We start from the raw sequence: 21,935 nt of genomic DNA on the forward strand, positions 1-21,935 counted from the left end.
TGAATTTCACAATTTTGGTAAAGGGCTTCATAATCATAACCATGCATTCAGTGTTTTTTCACATGAGTTGGAGTAGATAAGAATATTTTTGAAAATTTAGGTTTTTTTTTGTGTATTTGGCCCCACCTGTGGCCCCTCAGGGGCAAATGAAAACATGATTTTTTTAAAAGGATCATTTTTCTACAGGAGTCATTTTACCCCGGTCATTATTTTACGGGGGTCATTATTCTGCTTTACACTGGACTAATATTGGTTCTGCTTGTCCTACAAATAGTAATGTGACACAATGTATAGAAATAAATTTTAAAGCAAGTATTTATAGATTTTCTAAAAGCTTAAACAACGAAGCAAAATTTTTTCATTGGATGCATGTATTAATTATTTGTAGCTCTCGAACCGAAATTTCTTTTACATTTACTACCATCCGAATTTTTCTAGATGGGGGACTATAGACCTGTAGCTAAATATCTTAAAGAATATATTTTAGAATTTGCCGCCGTTAATAAATTTATTTAAAGTAGATCCAGTGGTATGTGACGTCATACTTTATTGTAAAACTTTGAATTCTTTAAAATTTGTGCAGGATAGTTTTATTTATTTTATGTGAATATAATCACATGGATGTAATTATAAATACTGTTAAGTTCAAGATATTTTTGCAGCTTAATTTTATCCTAAATTTTCAATTTTTTTTAATACATTTTATATATGCTAAGGGGAAATAACTCTTTTTTGGACTTTTCTCTCAGTTGCATGTCTCAATGATAATTTTTCTAATCCCAACAACCAATTTTAAAATATGTTTGTAGTTTTAACACATTTGACCATAAAATTAAAAAAAGATAAAAAGTTTCTGCCTACAAAGATTTTACTTGTAACAAAAAAGTACAGTTTTCTGATGCTAAAATATGCTTTAGTTCATGTTTATCTGATTTCTCAAAGTGTGATACATGTATATTTTTTCTAATAATTGATGAAATTTAAGTCTATTAAGTGGAAATCAGTTCTGTTTTTCAACTTTTATCAGAGAATTTTATGAGTATGGAGTTACCTTAAGAGAAGTGCAGTTTCAACTGGTGATAAGTCATTTGACATAAGATTTATAATGTCCCCTTATACCATCGTCCATGCTTCTCTCATATGACCTATATAAATTTTTTTCAACCAGAGTCTACTTTGCTCTGTTTTTGCCAATTTGAAATATTATATTAACAACGTGTTCAATTGAAAATAGCAATACACTTTAAAATCCAAAAAACTTAATCATAATCCTCCCCCTTCTTAAATTGGGGTAAACAAAGATCACATGATCAAATTAATGGAGTCTGTAATATTAGAATCTAAAACGGTACTCATGACTAATCCGGAGATTGACAAAAATAACATTTTATTATGGAGATGGTATAAATTACTGTATGCTTCACATAAATAATATTGTTTTCAATAAAATCACTTCATTATTTCGAGCTTGTCTGTAAAATAAAATACAGTTTACATGTTTACATTTTATATGGCAAAAAGATAACAATATTTAAGGCTTTTCCGTCATTTTCAAGCAAATAAAGGACTCTCAGAACGAGAAAATAAACGGAAAATAAAATGCATGCATGGTACATGCATGCTCCAAAGTATTCACATTGTATGATGTGTCTCTTAAAACTTTTTTATAAACGTTATTATTTTCTATAATAATATTTAGTTTGTATACCTGTTTGGTATGGGTTTTTGTTTATACAATAATTTAATGTCTCATAATACGTTTATATAGCATGAAACACTGCCCCTGACAATAGGTAAAGGTCTACTTTTGCTCAGGTGTAAACCCGTCTCGTACCCAAGAACTCTCCTTTTTAGACTCAAGGGAATCAAACTATTGTATTATCGTGAATTATAGTCATTATTATTTTATAGACTGATGGGCTGTACTGCCCAAAGTTGTACTTTCTGAATAAACATATTATATGAATAAAAATTTACTATAGTAAACTCTTGTGAAGAAATATCCATGAACTCTATAATTCTGGAGGAATGTAATCTCAATGTAAATATATTTTAAAAATTTTAAAAGCAAAATATATAAATGTTCATTAAACTGAACTCCAACCTTTCAAAACATTACCGAAAATAAAGTCTTGTGTATCTTTATGCTGTTTTACATAACTGTGTTCTCAAGATTTCAAAAAAATAAAACTAAAGTAATTGAATTGCAATTAATTACACTTGACAAAGAAATTGAAAGCAATTCATGGAATTGAAAAAGAGCAATGAAAGTGTAATTGCAAGTAGCTGATAAAATTACCAATGTATTTGAAAGTATTTAATTACATTTTAAAGTAATTGACCCTAATCCCAACAGTCAATGAAGCTTTAGATATTTTGTTACGGACACAGACAATTCTGAAAAATAGAGTTCAAATTGAGCTAATAGCCAAATTGTAAGGGTGCTTCACCACCATAAGATATAGCAAAGGATTAAAGCGATATGCGTTTAGATCTACATGCAACTCCTGCACAGTACAGTTTAGGCCTAACCTGGAATTTATCACTAGATTTTCAATGTACTTATCTTCTCAACAGATCTCAAAGACGTACCAGAAACAAAGCGTGTGCTATCTTGTTTACATAGCCTGTACGATCCTATAGGATTCCTGTCACCTGTCAATTTGGCTGGGAAATTTATTTTTCGTGATATTACACAATTACAGCTGGTATGGGACGATCCTCTTCCTATGGACATATTCCTGCACTGGCGGTCGTGTCGAAGTTCTCTTCATCACCTGTGCGATGTGAAGATACCTAGGCGATGTGTTGCAGTATTTCTAAAGAATGCTGAAAGGATTGAGCTGAAAAGGCTATATCTGCTGTCACCTATGTCAAAGTAACAAACATGGGAGAAAACTAACCGGAAAATTCAAACTAGCCCCTCACCACGGATATAGAGTTCCATGGTTAAAACTATGCGCTGCTTTTCTGGCAATTGCTTCATTTGTCGAGCAACAACATGATACACAGATTCATGATATGAAATTCTACTATGACAGTCAGGTCGTATTAGGGCACTTATGCAACAAGACCAGAAAATTTCACACGTACGTGTCAAATGGAGTCAAACAGACACTTACCTAAAAGCTTAACTTATGTACGTTCATCTGAAGAAGGATGTTAAAATCCAAAAATCGCTACTGATTAGAAACATTGAAACTGTTCATTTTCTTTTTTGATTATATATATATATATATATATATATATATATATATATATATATATATATATATATATATATATATATATATATATCTCCAATCCGTTTCGTTTTAACACAACGCTTAACAGCAATTTAAAAACTGCTCCATATTAATAAACGAATACACTAAGCCAGCCATTTAAAAAATGCTTTGTTTGGTTTTATTTTAAAGGACACATTTGAAGGGTAAGGTGTCAATATTACACAATTCGGCAATTCTATGTAAAAATTGAAATAAGGTTAGAGTGGTTAAAGAGTATTTTACAATTCAATTTAATTGATAATTATTTTTGTTTTTGAAAAAAAAAATTTCACCATTGCGAAACATTAAGCATTGTATTTACGCATAATGAGGGCTATAAATGAAACACACGTAATTGGAATAACCATTACGTTATGCTATTAATACCATAAAAACATAACAAATATATTTGTATACTAAGCTATATTAGTTATGTTGAGATTAAAATAACACCGATTTTTGCCTGAAAATAGCTTGTTTTTTGTCATACCTAAAATTTTACATCATTAAATCATACTTTTTATTTGTTACCTAATTCATATACATTAAAAGGGTATCGCGTTAATTCGACACGTATAAGCATTCGCCCCTGACATCGAGGCGGGTATCATTGTTTTACGATTTTGACGTTGTTTTTATAGAGTCTAAATATATTAAGAGATGTTGCCAATCAAAAAATAAAAACAAAAAACAAACAATAATTACATTTTTCAATACTATTTTTGAAGTTTGTTTTGTTTACAATGGATGCTTAACATGCGGGTTGAATAAATCAAATCATTCAGGGGACGACACGGTTCTATTTCCTAAACGTTTCCACGATGCAGTTCGGTTTGGGGTTTCATGCCCCTAAAGAAATAATTTTTATTTACTTTAAATATTTTTAACCTTTAAAGGAGACTGATTCTTCTTGTGTAAATAAGCGAAAGGTATACTTTCGAAGATAATTGGTTTGTATGGAAAGTTATTTGATACTGTAATAGCCCTTAGGCGGACCATGCAGCTTTGAATAATTTTGTATCATGTAGAATCGTTAGTGTTAAAAATAGCGTTTAATTTGTGCGCTAAGGTCAGAATATTATTACTTTAGATGGTATTGGAAACTTTTTAATAGTTATTATAGTTTTATTTATTAAACATAGAATAAGTTTCTATTCGTTGCCATGTGCATTTCGATAAAAAATAATAAAAGAAAAAGTGTTTTATCTGTAAGTTGCACTTTAAAGGATTTTAGATAAACCGTAACACCGAAAGAATATATATATATATATATATATATATATATATATATATATATATATATATATATATATATATATATATATATATATCTGGATCTCGTTAATATTATTTTTGAAGACGATCCTCCTGTATCTTAGTTATTACATGTACATGTCATATCCCCACCACACTTTATAGGTTGTAGCATTTAGACCTACTTTTGTGCTTTTAAAACTTAAATGCTGAATCTGGGCAATTAATTGAAGATACTAGAAGGTTTTTGGAACAGGTTAGAATTTATAGAGCAGATGCACTTGGATTGTCTTAACTAAGTTATTACTGGATCTACTTATGGAGTTGAAAGACTTGGATTCTGAATCTGGGCCGTGAATTTCAGATGCTGGAAGAGGTTCAAGTTTTTGGAGCTAATGCCCTCTCATGACCCTATCTCAGTCACTACTGTTTCTAACTTCACCAAACGTCCATGGGGGTGAATCTTAAGGTACTTCTGCATTTGACAGGCTTAAATGCTGAATTTGCACAATAGGTTTCAGATGCACGAGAAGTATAAGGTTTTGGAGGAGTCCAATTGATGACTATATCTAATAATGTGTTACTGGTTCAAAATTCACCAAACTGGCATGGCTGGTGCATCTTTTGATAGTAATGGAATGCGGAGTCTGAGCCATAGATTTCCGATGCTGGATGATATTAAGGTTTTTGGAGTTGCTAAAGTGTTTAGAACAGGTAATTTTTGAAAGATAAATCTCAGTAATTATTGGGTCAATCTATACCAATTTTGAATAAATAAATCATTTTGTGATGCACTTCCCAGGCTTGGATGCTAAGGTTGAGTCATATGTTTCAGATGCCGGAGAGATTATTAGGGTTTTTGGAGCAGTTCATAATATGTTAATATGTAAATAATTTTTTAAAGCGTTTTTAAAAAATCTTTTTTTAGTTAATTTCAACAGGGTAAGGGAGTGCCGTTTCAGCACAGAATAAAAACATAAAGACATTAAGTATTCATGAAACTTACTCTCTCGAGGTTTTTGGTAAATGTATTATGATTTGTACCACTTTTTGTTAAATTAGTCTTGTCTTTTAAATACTTGATTAGATTATAAAATATTACATTTTGTAGATTACAATTTTAACATTTTTCTATTTGAAGTCAAACCCCGAATCATACTATATACCCCTGGTACATTGAAATCTGTGTATTATTTCATTAAGAAGACCTTACTTTTATTCATAGTTTGAAAGTTTAATTGCATTTTTTTTTATTTGAGAGCTATTGAATACCTTTCTTTAAGGCTTCTGTCTAAAACTGAAAATCTCACTTTTTGTGGCCTGTTTTGTTCCCACATTATTTTTAGGGTTTCCCCTTCACATCGTCTTTTTAAGATTTCTTTTTTTATAAAGAAGCTCGAAATAATATATACATGTACAGGCACATGTTTATGTCGTAACGTTTACCCTATATTTAATGTAATAACACAAGGTATCTTATTTCAAATTACATGGACTACACATGCACTTTAATGACTTACAATCATTTTGCGTTCAATGTGAAAGCAGCAGACAAACATTTAGTGTCATTTACAACAAATTGTGTACACAATTTTACATGGCATACGTGCATCTACTTATTTCTATCCTTATAAACCGCGTTCAAAAATTGCTCACCGACTGAAAGAGTCGTTTCAGAAACGAAATTCGTCTTATATCAAATGTAACTGTCTCTTCCAATGAATGGTTTTGACATATATCTATCATTTGGAAACCTACATTTGTGTGATGCTTTTTATATATTTTTGCAATTTACATAAATTTAAGAAGCTGTTTATCGTTTAAAAATGCGTGATTTGTGATTCGTTAAAAGTAAATATTAAATGAAGTTTGGACAGATTCATCTCCATTGTTTAGACTAAATGCACATCGATAGGTCATATCATGAAGTGAATAGTTTCTTAAATACGTTAATAGTTTGTGTATCAAATTTGAAAGATTCATAAAATGTACTTATATTTAATTTACTGTGGTTTCATCAATATTCGTTGAATACCAATTTTCGTGGATATCGTTGTTAAGTTGATCCATGAAATTAAATTAAAAAAAAAACATTTTGTATTGATAGGATCATTGGCCACGAAATTATGCATCCTTGAAACTGTGGTTTTCAGAAAATCCACGAAAATTGATAACCACGAAAATTAATGAAACCACAGTATTTAAAACAAGTAATAATGGCCACGTGTATTTAAACAAAGTGATGTCTTTTATTTATAATTTTAAATAATTTTAAATGTAAACGTATAAAATCTAAACACATTTCAAGAAAATATTTCCATAACTTTGTTATGTTTTTTTGTAGTTTAGCTAGGTAACATTGTTTACTTATTATTAATGATATTTATTTCGCACTTATTCTCAGAAGTAATTAAAAGGGACAATATGCGAAGTATATCTGGATCTATTCTGTTGTCTGTTTTACACTAGTTTATAAACTGTTATGCTGACAAACTCTTGTACTGTGTGTGCACTGTATACGTGTCTTCACTGATAGTATTTTATGACATCATATCGTTTTGCAGTCCTTAAGTTTTTCTAACATCACATAAATTTAATGAAAATGATGGACCCTGTGGAATTGTGTCTTTCTACAGAATTGGTTGTCACACATTTCACTCAATAGTGATTGTATCTGTCAAACGTGCTTACAGTCTAACCGTATACTACATGTATGGTCCTATACAATATTTAAAGGTTGTCAAACTTTGTTTTTATAGATGAAACTCCATAATGAACGAAGTTTCTGCTTAGTAATGACATTGGCTTTCTCAACATGTTTTTCGTCGGTAAGTTTACAATGATTTAGATAACACCGGTTTCATACCTGAATGTAGTTGAAATTGTATGAAAAAATAGCAAAGAATTTACGAGTTTTAGAAGATACCAATGGCGTTTATCGGAGTTTTAAAATTAAACTTTTCAATTACCAACAAAATCAAAAATACGAAACCTTTTAAATAAAGCACCGCTATTTAAATCAAGAAAATGTAATAGCTTCAATTGAATTTCAGTTTACAGATGTAATTAAGGATGACGTTTGTTCGATGTTAAAAAAATCAACCGAAAATAATGAGAAACCATTTTCTGTGCGTCATTTAGGCATTGAATTCTTATTTTTTGTGGATATCGTCGGTCGTATAACACACCAGACTATGCAGACAAATTGAATACCGCGTGTAATAGCGGTACGATGATTTGTCTGCAAAGATTTGATGTGCATTAAGACCGACTACGTCCAAAAGTAAGCATTCCATGTTTATATTTTCATTTATGTTTGTGTTCATTTGTATGAAGAATTTGAGTATCGTTGCTTTAAAGCAATTGTATACGCTTTTAATCAGTTATATATAATTTACATGGAACAGCCATATCAATATGTTATATAGTTCGCCTTCGTGACTATAACTATTGTGCTAGCTACTTTACAGAACAATCTTCTTTATGAAGAAATAGTTATACTTATCGATTTTTTTCATAAGTAAACATTGAATATCAAATTGTTTATTTTAATTTGAACCTTTCATATAATATTGCAATAATAAACGTATTTAAAAGTCAAGAGAGCCTGTGCTCATACTCCGTGAATAGGCCGTATTTCCATAAGATATTGCAAGTCGCAGATTTCCAATGCAAACATAAATTCAAATATACACTGAATGTTGATAATGACTTTTGGTTGCAACAGAGGTATTTAAACTTTTTAAAATGTAGTTCAATGACCTTCTTTTTGAGTTACTTAATTAAAGGTAATTAAAAAGAAAATCCTACATATATGTTTTAATGTTATCCTCATTCAGGATTATCATTTTAAAAATGAATCAAAAATGAATAGAAAGGACATTTGGCCGTGAATATAATAAAAATTGTCACTAAATTCCTAATGTTTTGTTTTCATTTAGCGACATTGCCATTTAAGACCAAAAATGTATATCATTTTGAACGTACTAAATATAACTAATATTTTTACAATTTAGAAAATCTCAATCATAGTAAAATAATTTGTAGGATTTTCTTTTTAATTACCTTTAATTAAGTAACTACATTTTAAAAAGTTTAAATACCTCTGTTGCAACCAAAAGTCATTATCAACATTCAGTGTATATTTGAATTTATGTTTGCATTGGAAATCTGCGACTTGCAATATCTTATGGTCCCGCAAACAAAACGAAATTTACGGAAATTTTGCGGAAGTTTTGCGCACTCGACGGGCACCTGCATTGAACAATTGTGAAAAGCCTTCTAGTATTTTTTTTTATCTGAATTGCTGAGTATGTTGGGTTATTCATGAAAACATTCACGTTTATATGTGACCCATGAGAAATAAAGTAGTGAATGTATCGATACTAGAAATATTAAATGGTTAGTGCCTTTTCACATAAATTATATGACAAATTTATGTAATATTTTGTCAAAGTTTTATAAATGATTACACGATTTGTTTTACTAGATAATAAACGGGGCGGGGGGGGGGGGGGCGATTTATTAAAGGATATGAAAACATATTGTCATAATTTTATGTCATATTGAATACTTTGTTGTTGTTATATTATAATCAACTGATTCAAACTCCTATTTTTTTTAAACTCGAGTTTAACATACTATGATTCAAAGTTTAACAAAAGTGTAAATATCATAAAATATAAAGTAATGCTTTTTTAAATAAAACCTCGGTATTTTGCGTGAGGGTTCAAATTGTGACGTCATGACGTGAAAATGACGTCACTATAACGACAACGCTGCGAGATCATGGAGGATAGAAAGAAGAAGCCGCGATTCAGCGAGAAAGAAATTGAACTGCTTGTTCAAGGTGTTAAGGAAAGATCGGACATCATAAATTCAAAATTCAGTGATGTAATCAATAACTCGAAGAAGAAGCAAGCGTGGTTCGAAGTGATGGAGGCCGTCAACGCGGTATCTTTCTCGACAAGAACCGTTGACGAATTGAAAAAGAAATGGGACGATGTGAAGAGGGGGACCAAGAAAAGGGCATCTGCCGTACACAAAGAGCGGTGTAAGACGGGGAGCGGGAAGCTAGATATTTTGCCGCTTAGCAGTATGGAAGAGGACATTCGAAATGAAACTAAACGAAACGAAATCGAACGAAACGAAACGAAACCAATCGAAACGAAACGAAACGAAACCAAACGAAACAAAAAATCGAAACCAAACGAAACGGAATTTAAACAAAACTAATATCAATCTTGACTACATAAAAGTGAAAATATATTCATTGAAATAAATTTTTGAACCATAAGATATAACTACAAGTATGTTTCAGATTGCCGCTGTATATTTTTAAGCCGAATATCCGAAATTTGCAAAATTTATATAATTATGTAAATAACTGATGTACATTCCTATACCTTTGAATGTTTCTAATTTGTTTCATTGAATGATATTCAGACGTTTAGAGAGAGAGAGAGAGAGAGAGAGAGAGAGAGAGAGAGAGAGAGAGGAACTAAAAACTTATCAGCGACATCACATAGCAAAGTATATATGCAAGTTTGGGAGAGAGAGAGAGAGAGAGAAAGAAAGAAAGAGAGATAGAGATATGATGATGATGATACTGAAGGGGACATTCTAACAACGATTTTCTCTCTATCGATTTGAAATATTGTAAAAATGAAACGATCGAATACAATGTGATTTAGAGCATACTGGTTGGTTGCTAGTTTCTAACATAAGAATAAGAATTGTTTTAATATGTATAGCATGAATTTGAACGTCGTAATTTGACAAAATTAACTTGCAATATAAAGATTATTATACTGTAAACGTATTAAAAAACTGTCATTAGTCCTTTGGCTGTGTATTATATTTTGCGTTTTTGGCGGCAAACGGCGTCCGCAAAATCAAGTACATTGCCAAATGATAAATATATAAGTAGATAAAAAGGTAAATTCAGAAATGCGCTAAATCAAATCCATGCTAACTTGTTGAAAAATTATATTCCGCCAAATAGCGTGCACCCTATAGTATAGTACGTTTACAGTATATATGGAGGCATTCCAACCACACGAATTTTTTTAAATATTGATATGAAATATTGTAAAAATGAATCAAACACAATGTGCGTGCGTTTGAAAGGGAGAGTAAGAGGGGATTATGTTTGATTTAAGGTAATACACAGGTAAAAAACATCTTTATAATTGCAAATTAATATTGTTTATTGAAATTACGACGTCCAAATTCATGCTATACATATTAAAACAATTCTTATTACATGTTAGAAACTGGTAACCAAACCAGTATGCTCTAAATCACATTGTATTCGATCGTTTCATTTTTACAATATTTCAAATCGATAGAAAGATAATTGCTCTCTCTCTCTCATTCTCTCTCTCACTCTCTCTCTCCGTCTGAATTTCATTTAATAAAACAAATTAGAAACATTAAAAGGTATAGGAATGTAAATCAGTTATGGAATTTCGGATAATCGGCTTAAAAATTTACAGCGGTAATCTGAAACATACATGTACTTATCTTTTATGGTTCAAAAATATATTGATATTAGTTTTGTATAAATTCCGTTTCGTTTCGTTTCGATTTTTGGTTTCGTTTCGTTTTGTTTCGTTTCGTTTCGATTGGTTTCGTTTCGTTTCGTTCGATTTCGTTTCATTTCGTTTCGTTTCGATTTCGTTTCGCACTTTACAGGCGCCCAGATTCACCTGTATAGGGAAAAAGTCACGTTTAATTTTTGCCAACTTTGTGACCCTGAAACATTGTTGGCAGTGTGCGAACATTACTTTTTTCAATAAAAAATTCTATTCAGACACCCAGCAAAGCCTTCTCTGGAGAGATTTCCTCACAGGATGGACAAGGCGTTCCTGTAGCATTTCACACACCCAGCAAAGCCATCTCTGGAGAGAGTCCCTCACAAGATGGACAGGGTAGTCAAGGGGTAACATAAAACACACCCAAAGGAGGGAGTTTCACTGAGTGCACATCGTCAGATCCCCTAACGGTTACAAAGAAAATAAAAAGACAACGCCCATTTCAAAATGAGGAACATGAGAGGTGAATTTGAACCGCGATATATTCTATTATCTAGAAAATAACGGACACTAGGCTTATGTTTTAAAAACTTTTTCTGATTCTTTAAATATGAGTTTAGGATGAATTTAAATGATTCGCTTTATATAACATTATAATTCCACCAAATACGTCTAATAAAGTTTTTTCCTATAGCCTGTTGCTGCAAAGAGAACTATTTAAAATTCAAAGAGAGTGGTTGGATGTCGAGAAAGAGAGACTTGGTATAGAGCGGGAGAGGTTATACATCGAGCGCCGGCGGTTGGAGATGGAGGAGCGGACGAGGGGTGTCTGTACCGCATACAAACAACCAGAGGAACGTCGTACCCTACAAATGGACCATGAGCTCTTCCACGGAGCATTTATGCAAATTTAAGGGATATTTTCCATAGAATATTAAGTTATATCTTCTTCAAATTGTTTTAACGCTTCACTTTTGTTACCTGTATTGAATATATTAAGTTTCATTCTTGAGTCTAATGGAAAAAGATCACATATTTTTGAAATTGAATGTTATTATTTATTAGAACAAAAAAACATAAAAGACGTACATGGTAAATGAAATACACTTCGAAAGATCTTCAGGCAATTATCACTGTGTAATTGTTGTTATTTAAACTAAAACTGTTTCCATTGCATTCGATTTTAATCTTCTTAAAAATCTACAAAAGAAAGGGTAAAGGATTTTTAAATAATGAAAAAAGTATAACAAAAATATCAAATCGAGAGAGAGAGAGTGGGGGGGGGGGGGGCAGTGAATAACTAGTACGAATACAGTTATACATGCCAACATGAGAGATATTTCTTAGAATTGTTTTACCTAAAACCTATCTCTGATGATCATGGCTCTGATTTGCTGCCCACTTCGATCCTGCACGACGTTGTCCACCCTGTCATCAATATCATCGCCCTCCTGTAGAACTTCAACCGGGACTCCCTGCTCCTCACATATGTTGTGGAGTACTGCAGTTGAGGTAATCACGTCCACAGCTGTGGGAAGTGCTACAGTCAATGGACCGCCTACAAAGTTGTTAAGGATGTGTATTAGGAGAGAAAGGGGGGGGGGTTACATTAAGATCGACCTGGTAATAGAAATAAAGTTATATAATAAAATTTCATGTACATTTGCATCATTGCAACTTAATGTTTGAAAAATTTACCATATTTGTGTATGCACATCCATCTGCTCTTCCACCGCCCAAATGTGTCCTCAATCCTCTGTCGGGCCTTTTTATGGGCAGCATTGAAGGCACGGTCAGCCTGCGTGTGGGATTCCTTAGCGGTGTCATCAGGTATTGCTTTAAAGGGTACGCCTGATCCCCCAGGAGATGCCCAATGTAAGGTTGGCCTTCCAACCATTCTCTCAACCTTCTATTACCCCAAATGTAGGCATCGTGTGTGCTGCCTGGCCATTGAACAATAATGTTGGTAAGTATTTTCCGGTTGTCGCACACACCCTGGACGTTGATGGCATGGTATCCCTTTCTGCACACGTATGCATCTTCTCTCTCTGTTGGCGGCTTTATTGCAATGAAAGTCCCATCCACGCATCCTAAAGTGTTGGGCATGTTAAACTCTGAGGAGAAGCCTTGTTTAACCGCTAATTGGACTGCGGGGGTGGTGGGAAACTTTATGCAATCATTGGCTCGTTGAGATAAAATTTTTGAAGTTTTCTGAATAATTCTTGAAACGGATGGTTGACTCAATCCAGAGATATCTCCGATAACCTGTTAAAGCACAATCAAAGTTTTAATTTCGTGTTATGTTACAGGACAAACAAATTAATCTGAAGTAGTTGGGAAAGCTGAATAGTATTCAGTATTATCATAACATTGGAAGTCCTTTTCCCAGCAGATTATGAAGATTTACTGATTGTTTTTAGTCCATTTCTTACGGAAACTTTAGTTAATTCATAGCTCTAGAGAAACTGCAGAACTTAAACAAAATCACGGACTGCACGAAATGTACTGTCTCCAAAATTGCTCCTAACTGCCCTCTTTACATATTCTTTTTCAGGGATGAAAATCTAAACTGAATTGGATTATATATATATATATATATATATATATATATATATATATATATATATATATATATATATATATATATATATATATATATATATATACGTAGGTGGCCTTAATTCCTTTTTTTTGCAGCTGACTGGAAATTAACAGCAAACTTTTTTTTCAAACAAGTGAGGAGATATTTAGTGGGACGTACATCTGAATTGTGTTCTATGAGCCGAATTTTACTTGAATTTTTATCCCTGTCGCAAATAAGAATTTTAGAGAGAGGACAAAATTAGGCCATCTCTCTCTCTCTCTCTCTCTCTCTCTCTCTCTCTCTCTTAAGATGTCCTAAGTTGATATTTGGATGTTCTTAACTTAACTTAATCTAACATTATGATAAGTATTGTTCATATATATAATTATATATACCTGCTGAAACGAGCCTGTCGCATAGTAGCGGAGCGCTGCAAATATCTGTAGTGATGCAGGGATGCTGTGAGATCTCATCGTTGGAGGCTCTAAGTCAGTTGATAGGGTATCTATTAAATCGAGTATGCAGTGTCTTGGCATTCGGTACCGTCGAATCAATTCAGCGTCATCGTAGATATCTAACGGATGTGACCGATCTCGAAATACCCTATCTTTTCTAATGGATACTCTGTTATTTGAAGGCTGGAACATTATCTGAAACGCCATTGCATTGAAAATGACGTCACAAATAACGTAACAGTAATAAATGACGTTATATTAGCGAATTTTGGAAAATGAAGACATACAAATCCCATATTATCGGGAAGGAAACTCTAGACTTGTGAAATTTGAAAACTCAATGTTTTCTATATTGTTCATTAATATGTCATTTAAACGGTAAGGATTGTTTAAAGATGAGGCAGCTGGCTGTTTTTAAAATACGTCCCAATATATTAAACATTACAGTATGTTTTTTTTATATCACATCAAAAATGCGATTGACAAAATAAAAATAAATTAATAAATAAAATACTATCAAAACAAGTGCCCCACTTCCGGAAGGTTTACGGATAGTCATGACCTTCCGTAAAATAGACGCAAGTTTTACGGAGTTTTTCCGCAACGTTAACGGGTGCGGAATTTACGGTAGTTTCGTGAATACCAGATTTAACATTCCGGAACGTTTCCGCAACGTTTACGGGTGCGGTAACGTTACGGAGGCTTTGTGAATAAGGTCCCTGATTGTAAAGCACAGTTTTTGATTTGAATGCATCAATCGGGCTACAGGAAACGATCATAATTCTAACATGTTTAAAAACACTTTTTTTCAAAACGAATCATTTCTAGATTAAGAAGCTATTCAAATCAAAATAATAATAATGCAACATGTAGACCATCTGTCGGTAGTCGTTGTGCTTGTATATATACAGTACCGATAAGACTAACCTAACAGAAAGTGATCCCAAACTAAACACTGGGTTTATTTGCTGGGTTTACTCTGGGTTTACTAGAGCGGACCAAGAGTAAACCCAAAATAAACCCAGAATGGACACAGAAAGTAAACACCATTCGGTGTTACACACTTGAAAGCAGATGGTACATGTGTTTTTGGAATATTCAAGTGGCAGGCAGGAATTACAGGCAGTAAAATGTTTTTATAAAAGACGGGTTTGCTTTACACTTCAGTTCATTTGGTGGACCCAAAAAGCTAACCCCGAGTTAACCCAAAGTAAACCCTGATTAAACCAAAGGTAACCCCGAGTGGACACACATTTTCAAAAATCCGACCCAAAGTAAATTCAAAATAAATCCGAAAGTGAACCCAGAATTCAGTTGGGCTTTACTCCCGTGATATAACCATATATTAAGTTTATCAATTACGGTATAAGATTAAACGCTTTAATTCTGTGAGATCTTCATTATATTGTTATGAACTTCAGTCTACTTCAAAATAAGTGTCTCTGAGTCTCATCTTTGGAAGTATTGTTAAGAGAATTAGTGGGAACTAGAGATATTAGTAGAATAACTGCCCCCTTTTAAATAATAGTTATCACTTCTTCTTTGAAACCATAAAACTTTATATAACTTAAGGTGCAAGTCTTTACATTTATACTAACCTCTTTTGTTGAATTTGAGAAAAACTGATTTGAATGTAGATAAATTGTTCAGTATACATAAATCAATGTCAGTTAAAATCGATGTTTTAATTATTGTTCATACCTTTTCTCCCAAAAGGTGTACTGGACAACAAATTTATTATAGAATACTATAAGGAAAATTGAATTCAGCTCTGTTTGCACCAAAACAACTTTTAACATTGTGTTCCAATTGATGAAAACCCATCCAACTCGTTCATCGTTTTTTTTCGTATGAGAGTCTGACATGCTTGGAGTTTCAAATGTTTAATTATTCCTTTTGGTCGAAATATTTCTTTTGCTTCATCTCTATGGATTAAAATTTATAAATCTTATTCATAATATTTAAACTATTTGAAGGACCTTTATGTCTTTAATGTTTATTGAGTTGTAAAATTTAAATTTGTTATCATATCACTACACCTGTTCCTGTACCAACAACGTTAGATGAGCCCATTTCGATATCAGTATCTCATTTCTGTGATAATTATCATTGTACAAGTGGGACTTTAATTAAAATTGCCATCTTTTGACGTCATGTTTTAAAAGATACGTCTTAATGTAGTAAGCTACTAAAGGGTAGGATATAATTTTGTTTTGCAGATCATGATGAGGGTACACACCTTTTAAGTAACAATGTTTCAAACCAAAGTGATTCACAGAGTGATTCTCAAATACCTTTTATTGATCAAGAATCACCTTACACAGAATGTTCTTCTGGTAAGTTATCATTTGTTCATTGTTATCGTAGCAGACAATTTCTATTGCTTTCTGTGTATGTTTTACTGGTAAAGTATTATATGTATGATATTTTTGAGTGTTCTACTGCATAAACCAGTTGACGTTTGTTTATAGTTTGATCATTCACCGCTCTCTAATTGTTCTGGGTTAGGGTTAGGGTTAGGTTCCTTTTAACGATCAAAATCCCCATTATGATCAGTCCGTATTATGGTTCCTTTTAACGATCAAAATCCCCATTATGATCAGTCCGTAGTATGTTGTATTTGCGTGGACCCTGAGGTCCACGCAGAAAATATATAAGCGAGGTTAAACCGGATGCTATGGGGAACATTCAGCCTGCGCATGAGCTAGCCTGGTTCCTGTGCGTAATGGGTAGCTCAGGGAACCAGGCTAGCACAGCTTTATCTGTTTCGGGATCGGGATTCCATGCCGTATGCATATTAGGTCACATACCACTATTTTTTACCCGTGCTCTTTTTGGCACTCTCATCATTAATTTGAGTCTTGGTCATCATTGTTCATGGTAACATACCAGACATTTTCACCTCTAAATGCACAATGTATGTAGAAACCCATGACTTTGAATGGTGAATCCTCGCTACAAAAGGTATGATCTCCTTAAGATTAATCACACCAGATAATGCTGAAAGAAGGTGATGGACTTGTAATTTCTAAAAAAGTTTCTCGTTAATGTTTGTAAAAAAATCCTTACTTTGGATTTTAATGTGTAGATTTTTCTCCCTTTGTTTTAAAAGTACAGTTTTCATGAACCAAGGCTCCTTATAAATTAGGGTACATTTAAGTAATTTATTCAGTGTATATGTAATGAATGGACAAATAGAATTCATTCTAAATTCTTCTAAATTGTTAGTTTTGTTTCAAAAGGCATTTTATGCCTATCCATATCAGCCCTGTGTACTCTGAGTTAATCTACTTTGGTCAGCAAGTGCCATTTCCTGAAAATGTGTGAATGGTTCTATGTGATTATCTGCTTAATGTAAACGGATTAGCCACTGTATATTTATCAAAATACCTGATTTCTATAGCAAACTTAATGCAGAATTTTTAAAATATTTTTTCAAGCTCATAGCATGTGATTAAATGTTTCCTTTTTGGCATTTTCTGAAAAATTTAGCCATATTTGGGATATTTTTTTCAAAAATTTCCAAAAAATAGTTCCAGGTGTAAAAGAATTAAAACATCATTAGCATCATCATGTAGACATGTTAGGTTAATGAATGTAATAGATTAATGAAACTTTTGACAAGTAATTAATGTTAAATGTAGCTCTTGAAATTTGAATATTGTGTGTAATGTGCTAGATTTTGCATGTTATTTCAGCCTTCCTGGACCAGATTTCAAAGGCCTATAACTCTGATTCAGAATACACAATTCCCGCCAAATTTCAGAGGGAGGTGTATTATGGGTATAAGTATCTACCTACCAAGTTTCATCAAAATCAAAGAAGAATTGTGTAATTATTAGGTCACATACCACTATTTTTACCCCGTGCTCATTGACCACGCAAGTTGTTCCATTCTAAAAATGTATGTATTATTTTAAAAATTCCTAGGGGTACTAAATGGCCGAATTTGGTTCCTTTTATGGCATGGATGGAAAGAAGAAGGTTTGAAAAAAAATACAGGCAGGAAAAAATTTAGAAAAATTATCTTTACAGGCGCAATAGAAAGGGTGTAAAGAGGCTAATGTTTACACAAATTCCAAAGTGAAAGTGAATATTTCATGGTAGGGGTTATTTTAGGGGCCATATCTCAGTTCCCTCTCGATTGATTTTCCTGTAGTTTGGATATGTTGTTGGACTAGTGTCATTCTATAGGTATGCTGTATTTGAACTCATTTGAGCCGGTGGAATTTTTTATATGATTTATTTTTCTATAAAGGAATAAGAGGGAAAAATAATTGTGGTCTGTGTCCACATATAAGTTCAAAGGCGCTGTAATTGTACAGTTGTCGGTAAACATTACAGAAACAAAGTATTCCTTTTAAAGAAATGATCGGCATTTGATATAAACTGTCAGTATTATGAAATAACGTAATGTTATGCCGAAACTACAACATGCATCAAGTAGCATAATTTGCAATGTTTTGTTGTTTTCCGAATACAAATGCACAGGGGCTTGGTTGTTGGATAGTGAATTTCCTAATTATTTGTTCCCGAAGAAAAAATTGATTAAAATTGGTAATCTTATGTGTGTTTCTGTGTATTGCAGTAAATAAATTCACTGAAACCTTGTTTAAAACATAGCTTGAAACGAGGACCCCCTATAAATCCAAGATGGCGAGTGTCGTCCCTTTACTTTTTTTAATGTACATTGAATACACTTTTTAACATGACTGAAACGGGGGTTTCAGTGTATTTATTAAATGCAATACACAGAAATACATCTCAGATTACCAATCTTAATCAATTTTTTCTTCGGGAACAAATAATTAAGAACTTCACTATCCAATAACTAAGCCCCTGTGTACTTTTATAGAAGGCGAGAACTTCCCGATTAAAATTATTTAAGCATTTAAGTATGATTGAATAATTATTTGACCGTATATAATAGATGATTGAATAATTATGTTACTGTATAAAAGTTTAAATCTCAAGAAAAATGCATCAAAATATGAAAATGATTTACACAAAGCTGTTACAGCAAAGTTAACAAAGTAGTGCGAAGCGTAATGTGTGCACAAATAGTAGAATTCGCCGAATGCCTGATACTATACATGAAATCTTCATAAATATAGAGCATAATTATTTAGTTAGGATGAACCCTTTAAATTCTGAGATTAAAAGTCAACTATACATATACTTAATACAAAGTACAATTTTAGTGGTTAAAAGCAGGGGGCTAGAGTCGGTGGAATCTGTGATAATTTTAAGGCTTTCACGTTTTCGTTGGAAACACATGCAAATGGTCCACGTATTGCAGTCCTTTTTTAAACTACAGCAACTTGTCTTTGTCATTGTTAATACGGTTGTCATAAACTTTATACATTTTCACCTTATTCTCCATAACTATGCTGTTCCGATAGGGCCGGTTCGACCTTTGCCTTCAGGTCGAAGATGTGAGAGTGGGAATTGTGCGAATGCGAAGGAGCAAAAGTTCAAATGTGCGACGGTGAAGCGCGGAGATGCGTAGGCGAAAGCGCAAAGGTGCAAAGGCGAAAGTGCAAAGTTGCAAAGGTAAAAAAGTGCGATGGCAAAGGAGCGAAAGTGCAAAGATACTCCGATGCGAAGGTGAAAGAGCGAAGGCGAAAAACCGAGAGTGCAAAGATGCGAAGTGAAGCGTGGAGATACTAAGTGCGAAGGTGCTATGGCGAAAGTGGGAAGGTGCAAAGGCGAAGGAGTGACACTACTATCAATTATTCTCCTTCGCAACTTTGCTATAATATCATCGTACTCTCGCATCTTCTTCGTTGCGAAGGCAAATAAGCAAAAGTGCGAAGATGCGAAGATGTGAGGACGAGAGTGCTAAATTACAAAGGTGAAAGTTCGATTGAAAAGGAGCAAAAGTGTGTGAAGAAACTACAATTCGAAGGTGAAAGTGCAAAGCAGGGAAACCAAAGGAGCGGTACTACCATCTAATCGCTCCTTCGCATTTGCAACTTCAAACTCTCGCATTCGCACTTTCACACTCGATTTTTTTTATTGCATTCAGCAAGACTCGATTAAAATCATATAATTTGATGCAAAGACCGCTTTCTTTTAATTGAGATATTATTGGTATGCTTACAATAAATATTTATTAATAATTGACCGTGTTATGTGACATATTTGTTACACATTAGTGCTGACTCTGCCTAACTATAGCATACTACACACAACATCTTCACCATAAAATGTACACATGAACTTCCAGACTTCTGTCACTAACTAACTGCTTGTTTACCTTAAATTAACACAATAAACACTGTAACATTTGAATTCATAATGTGACATTTCTTGTTCAGGCACAGATCTAGATCAAAATAATCCATCCCCGCATCTTAAACAAATCCATATTATAATTAAGTTCACGGAGAAAAGGGGGAACATTCTAAAAATTTAATATTATTTATTTCACATAATACGGAATATGCCTTGGAACCATATCCCACGGCAAATACAATTATTCTAAATTCTTAAAAGTTCGTCTTTTTGCTAAAATCATCTTTAAATAATAGAGAGTTCCACAAATATTAAAAGGCAGGGGCGAAATGCGAAGTTGTGAAGGCGAGAGTGCAAAGATGCGAAGGCGACGGCGCGATAGAAGTATCGCTCTTCTGCCTTCAAAACTTCGCACTTTCACCTTCGGATCGGCGTATCGGCGCAATCGCACTGTAGCCTTTGCAACCTCGCACTCTCGCATCTTTGTCCAAAAAGCGATAGTGCAAAGGTCAAATAGCCTCATTGTAAGAGTATTGTAAGACCATACAGAAACACTTAGCCAATATTAAGTAAAGTTTATTATTATTCTTTTCACAAATATTGTACTGTACATAGTATATCTATAACATGACATTATCACTTTCTCATTTCTAACATAACTTTTTATCATGTAAATGTAATAATGATAAAGTGGAGGGTAGTTGAGTGAGATAATTTGGAAACTAAATGCCTTCATTAAGCAGTAAAACTACAATACATTAAGATATATTAATACATTTATGACAGATATATTACACTGTGTGTTCCTAACAAACTTCATAATTAAATTTATATGTTAGGCCTATAAAACATGATAAATACTAGTAACTATGCAAGCCCTTTTGGATCTGACTGTGGGAAATCTTCCAAGTATGATAAAAAATATAATTTATTATTGATATATATCATGGCCCCAAACAATCAGTATGGTAATGTGTAAGTAAGAAATCTATAAAGCTATTTAGAACTGCAAAGTTAAAGTTTTATATATTATTATGCATTAATGCTTATAGCGCAACAACCACTGAAAAAGTACAAACTTAAACATTGTTTTTTTTACCTTATTACGTTGCTTTGATATGATTACGCTGCGTTGATTAGGGTGTTGGTATATGCTGTGTATGTGAGCTTTGCAGTCCCTGGGTCTCTTTTTTATACTGTATTTTGAAAGTCAAAAGGTTGTCTTAAAAAGCGTTAACGTTAAAATGTTAAAAAATACGTTGGTAATGACAGCATATCATAGTTATATACAACGGGAAAGCCATTTAATGTAAAAGAACATCTTGATAAACAAACCCAAGAATAGCCAATAAATGGAACTCAATGGTAAATGTAAAAACATAGACATAACCTTTGAAAATTCCTTAGCCTCTACACGTATCAGAAACTAGCTGCGTAATTGATATGAATATAATAATCATATACATTATAATTTGTAATTTAAACCTGTCAGCAAATTATGATTCCTTGAATTATAAAAAAGTCAGCGAAAACTGCTGAAGATATTAGTTTTCGTGGTAATTATTTTTTTTATTTTGAAAATTCCACATTTTTATTACTTTTA

General features: G+C 32.8%; 2 pseudogenes; one reads left to right on the forward strand and one right to left on the reverse strand.

The window, feature by feature from the left end:
* The first annotated feature begins 9,275 nt into the window (after nt 1–9,275).
* On the forward strand, nt 9,276–12,159 carry LOC128163327 (uncharacterized; annotated as a pseudogene).
* A 33-nt stretch (nt 12,160–12,192) lies between these two features.
* LOC128163459 (uncharacterized) lies at nt 12,193–12,883 on the reverse strand (annotated as a pseudogene).
* Between the last annotated feature and the right edge of the window lie 9,052 nt (nt 12,884–21,935).

The sequence above is a fragment of the Crassostrea angulata genome, chromosome 9 (assembly GCF_025612915.1).
Source record: "Crassostrea angulata isolate pt1a10 chromosome 9, ASM2561291v2, whole genome shotgun sequence".
Lineage (NCBI taxonomy): Eukaryota > Metazoa > Mollusca > Bivalvia > Ostreida > Ostreidae > Magallana > Magallana angulata.